Consider the following 6,000-nt stretch of genomic DNA (forward strand, 5'->3'; position numbering starts at 1 on the left):
GGCGACATCTTACCGCTGGCCAGGAAGCTGTACTGTTCCCCGCTGCTGCCACCATCTTCCGGCTCACTGCTGCTGTTGCTGCCGGCGGCTCCATAGTGCAGAGCAGCAGGTGAGGGACGGCCGGGCGGGCGGCTGCTGCTGGCGGGGAGGCACTGTTCCTGGTGCTGCCGCCGGCTCCGAGTTCACAGTGCGCTGCAGATAGCGCGAGGTGGGCGCCTGCTTCTGCCTCCCCCGCGGGCGCCTGCTCCTGCCTGATGCCGCACTTGTCCTCAATACCCTCCGGAACCCACAGAATTATATTTAAAAAAACAAACAAACGGTGCCGTGGGTTGTGGGGGGAAAGTGGAGGCCGCTCACTCCTAGTTGTGCTGCTAAGTGCCGCCCTCCAGCGGCCGGCGCTCTAGGCAGCTGCCTAAAGCTGCCTAGTGGTAGCGCCGACCCTGGTGATACTGTAGGTGAAGGTGGTACCACAGTAATATATTTTATTTCCTACTAATACACGTATTGTGCAACACTGTTGGTGAAGGTCAACCGAAGTGTTCGATTACTATTTCTGACTCATACACGCAGTGGCTGAACTAGCGAGCGGTGGGCCCAGGTGCGACAAAATGCTTTGGGCCCCCCCATCCAATCCAAGTCCACCCCCTCACTCCTGGAGAGGATCTGGTGAGGGGGACCTGCTCAGGGCCAGAGAAATGGATACCTAGCAACAGTGCCGTCACTGTGTGCAAGAAACACCATCGGAGCCCCCCCACCTCCATGTAAAACAGGGGCAGTGTGCGCCGTAGGTGCGCCAAAAAATATAGGGGCATGGCTTTGTGGGGAAGGGGTGTGGCCACAAAATAGTACCACAGCGTCCCCTTTTTACACATTACGACAGACAGCGTCCCATTTTTTACACATAACGGCAGACAGCGTCCCCTTTTTACACATAACGGCAGACAGCGTCCCCTTTTTACACATTACGGGAGACAGCGTCCTATTTTTTACACATTACGGCAGACAGCGTCCTCTTTTTACACAGTACGGCAGACAGCGCCCCCCTTTTTACACATTACAGCAGACAGTGATCCCCTTTTTAGACATAACGCAGACAGTAACCCCCTTTTTACACATAACGGCAGACAGTGACCCCCTTTTTACACATTGAGGCAGACAGAAAAGAAAGAAAGAAAGAAAGAAAGAAAGAGAAAGAAAGAAAGAAAGAAAGAATTTTACTTACAGTCTCCGCTGGCTCAGGCTCCTCGTGCAGCTTCTGGCAGATGCTGATCCCAGGCAGGAGAGAAAGTGGAGGAGGGAGCCGCAGCAGCGCTGTGTTATTGGTGGAGGCGCTGCTGCTGCTGTCCCTTTCCTTCCCCATTGGCTGTCCTCCGCCGCTGTGAATGCTGGGATGCTTTTATTCACAGCGGCAGAGGACAGCCTATGGGGAAGGAAAGGGACAGCAGCAGCAGCGCCTCTACCAATTACAGTGCGCTGCTGCGGCTCCCTCCTCCACCTCCCTCCTCCTCCGTCACCTCTGTAGCTGCTGCTCCTCTCCAGTCCTCGGTGGCGGCTGTGTGCTGCAGCCGGCGGTTGCCCGCAGCACACAGCTGCATGTAATGAGTCAGTTTGACTCATTACATGCCGCGCTGCTTTGGGCCCCTAGACAGTGGCGAGCCCCAGTGCAACGCACTGGTTGCACTGGCGGTAGTTCCTGCCACTGCAAACACGTATTGTGTGACACTGCTGGTGAAATTAAACCACAGTGTTTGATTACTATTTCATACTCATACACGTATTGTGCAACACTGTTGGTGAAATTAAACCACATTTCGTGCTCGTGCACATATTTTTGCGCCACTATTGGTGAAATTAAATCACAGTGTTTGACTACTATATCTGATTCATACTTGTATTGTGCGACACTGATGGTGGTACATTTTTTTGTACAAATTGTGGTGTGTGCTGTACCCCACTTCATTGGTGTTTGTGGATAGATAAGGAGGACGAACAATTGAAAGGAGAGCAGGAAGCAGTGGTGCAGGTGCTGCCACCAGTTATGACGATCCAAGTCCATCAGCATCATCTACTAAGGCAGATGCCCAGGGGCACAGGGGGTTAAGTCAGGGCATGTAAATTCATTGAATTTTACAGTGGTAAAGAAAAAAAAAACAACTAAAGGAAAGTTGGGATTATTTTTACCCCAATCCTGACAATGTTTGTGAAAGCATCTGCTCCATTTGTGAGGCCAAAGTTAATAGAGGTAGCCATCTAGTCACCTCCTCCATGTTACGTAATTTGCAGCTAAGACATTCAATTTATTGTACAAGATTGTAATGTAATTGACACCTCATCAACAACATCCTCAGAGTCATAACTTATCAAAGGCAGTCCTTCTAAAAAATTGTTTTGTGGGGGCCATACAAACCAATCATTTCAGCCATAAGTAACAGTCCATGTCGCTGAAATGATTGGTTTGTTAAACTGTGCATGTCCTGTTTAATCTATACAACATAAGGGTGGGTGGGAGGGCCCAAGGACAATTCCATCTTGCACCTCTTTTCTTTGCATTATGTGCTGTTTGGAGCATTTGCTGATTTGGATGACAATTATTTGTATAGTTTATTAAAATGCCACCCTGTCTGCCACTGCAGTGCCATTCTGTTTCCTAGATGTGCCATGTTGGAAGTTTAAGTGCCACACGTTTGTGCCGCCCACTGCCGTCGTTTAGCTTAGTCGTTGAGCTACCTCAGTGCAACCTTTTGGCCTAAACTGGATGAAACCAATATTGAGAGCTGTGAGGTGGTCAAAACTGACTGAAAATGTTGACAATTGAAATGGAAGTTGAAACTAATGTTATTGAGGCTAATAATACAGTAGGAACAAAAACAGGCCCAAATTCTGTGATATTAGACATTTTTATGATTTTTTTTAAAATACAGAGCCAAAACAAATACAGATCCAAACATTATAAGCGAGGTTTTGGCAAAACAAATTCAGATCCAAAAACGCGAAGGAGATACAGATCCAAAACAAGATCCCAAAACCCGAGATTTGGGCCGGCGCACATCCCTAGTATAAAGACACTGTGTATGTCAGATGTTACTATGGTGCCATAGAAGTTGTAGCTTCTAATAAAATGCATAAAGAGTAATTACTTTCGTTTCCAGCCTCAGATTTCAAACATTATCACATCACATGGGACATACTAAAGATGTGCGCTGGCCCAGGTGTTTTGACTTTGGTTTTGGATCTATATTAACTTTGTATTTTGCCAAAACCACTCACATGTGTTTTAGTTTTGGACCTGTATTATTCAATAAACATTGTTAAAAACAGCAAAAATCACATAATTATTAACCTCAATAGCATTCATTTCCAGTCATTTTTGGTCAATTTTGACCACCTCACAGCTAACAATATTGCTCACCAACTTAGGGGGTAATTCCAAGTTGATCGCAGCAGGAAATTTTTTAGCAGTTGGGCAAAGCCATGTGCACTGCAGGTGGGCAGATATAACATGTGCAGAGAGAGTTAGATTTGGGTGGGTTATTTTGTTTCTGTGCAGGGTAAATACTGGCTGCTTTATTTTTACACTGCAATTTAGATTGCAGATTGAACTCACCCCACCCAAATCTAACTCTCTCTGCACATGTTATATCTGCCTCCCCTGCAGTGCACATGGTTTTACCCAACTGCTAAAAAAATTCCTGCTGCGATCAACTTGGAATTACCCCCATAGGCCGCAGGAAAGCTGGCTACACTAAGCAGCAGAGCAGCGGCACAAACACACAGCAGTTATTTCTGTTTACTAAATATTTAGCAAATTAGTCATTTATTAGCAATACTCAATCAAACTCGCAAGTAATTTCAATAGAAAACAAGACAACACAGAAACTTACTAAGAAATGTAATACCAAAACTCTAAAACCTGTGAGATCTTAGATTCGACTGCAGGAAGATGACGTTTTGCCTTATTTTCAGATCCGAGTCCCATCTAAGGGGCTAATTCAGTAAGGATCGCTAATGCGATCCTTACTGCATTTCCCAATGTTTGAGTCCTGTGCATGTGATCGTGGCACAGACATGCAAACACACTCTGCCTGATTAACAGGCAGAAGTGTTCACGGGCAGGGACGGCTGGCATTGGGAAAACAGGGGCATGTTGCCCCTCTTTTCCGGGAGTGGCGAGGCCAAGGACTGCAACCCGAGATGCAGTTACCTCGGCCTTGGAAACTGCACTGTGATGGCAAAGCTAAGAAAGCTTAAGCTTACCCAGCACTGCTGTCGGAGATGAACATTGTGACCATCTGAGATGTGATTGCATGGCAAATGCAGGGAGGAGGTGCTATGCACCTCCCCCTGTGAGCAGCTTTGCATTTGTAATCCTTAGTTTATTAGGTCCTCAGATCCACTCGGATCCCGGAAGGTCAGGGGGGCTTGGTTATCTGAGAACTGATCATTTCATTTCTCATATATATATCTTAACCACTAAGAATAAAAACACAGATGATGTTTAGAAAAAGCTAAAATTTATTATTAACAAATGATACTTATAAAATAAAAATTTTAAAATGGTGGCGGCACTAGAGAATGGACATGACAACCAAACACGTCCACACAGGTGCTCAACTCTCCATTCCACAATCCACCCATTCAGGTGGTGTAACCAGAAGCGTATCTACCCATTGGCCAGGATGGCACTTGCCAGGGGCGCCAGGCAAGGTGGGGGCGCTGCCACCCACGGCCAAAGGGTAGAAAAGTAGTACTGTCAGACTGTACCTGCTGGAGCGGAGACGGTGTCCGGCAGCACCGCACTTGTAATCAGACTCAAAATAAACTACAGCTCCCAGCAGCCCTTGTTGAAGTGAGCTCCCGGCAGCAAGGGCTGCTGGGAGCTGTAGTTTATTTTGAGTCTGATTACAAGTGTGGTGCTGCCGGACACTAGTCTGATCACTAGTGCAAGACACCGGCGCTGTGCCGGCAGTAAAAGACTCTCACCAGGTACACAGCAGTTATTATACAGCACAGTGCTATAGATTTATTTGTTGTTGAAGATAATAAAAAAGTGTCCGTGTTTGGGAGAAGGGACTGTAGTACCTGGAAAACTACACGATTTTCATGCATGTTAGATGTAAGTAAGTAGTAAGTAAGCGAAAACTTTAACTTGTTGAGTGTAATAAAGAAAATACATATCTTACCTATTTCAAGGCCAGGTTCAAGGACATGTATATCAGTTAATTGTATAATTGATCATTTTATCTTGGAAGTGATGGCACCCTGATGTTTTTTCTAACAGGAAGCACTTCTACCATCCAACTAATGGTGTTTGGTTAATGGCTGGGTCCATTTGAGGCTCATCTCACAGCAGCTCATTAGCATTTAATTCGGGATGCAGTCAAGATGCCGGCGTTTGGCATCCCGGCGGTCGGAAAGCAGAAGCCAGCATCCCGAAACTGCTCAGAATGCTGATGCTGGCATCCCAACATAGATAGCGATGCAGAATGCCAAAATCCGGATCGAGTTGGTGCCAAAGTCTCCATTGGCAAGCTGCATGGGAGGGATAGGGTTAGGCTGCGAGGGTGGGAGGGTTAGGCTGCAATGAGGGAGATTAGGAAGGATGGGTTAAGGTTAGGCACCACTGAAGAGGCTGGGGGAGGAAGGGGGGTAGGGTCAGGCTGTGGGAAAGGTGGGTTAGGGGGGAGGGATTGTGTAATGTGAATACGATACCCTAATTAATGTGCGGTGTAATGTGAATAAGGGACACTACTGTTTGGCATAATTTTAATTGGAAGTACTATTGTGTCCACACCCTTCCCCCACAAGACCATGTCATGTTTCCAATACTCACACCTTATTTCAAATGTGTGTAGGGGGTGGGGGGCGCCAATCCCTTACTTTGCCAGGGGCGCACAGACCCCTAGATACAGCCCTGGGTGTAACCATCTACAGTCCAGGAAAATTGGTTTACTACATACCCGTCTGCAAGGAGAGCGCACCCACGAAGCCTAAAACAACAAA

Source organism: Pseudophryne corroboree, chromosome 7 (genome assembly GCF_028390025.1).
Source record: "Pseudophryne corroboree isolate aPseCor3 chromosome 7, aPseCor3.hap2, whole genome shotgun sequence".
NCBI lineage: Eukaryota > Metazoa > Chordata > Amphibia > Anura > Myobatrachidae > Pseudophryne > Pseudophryne corroboree.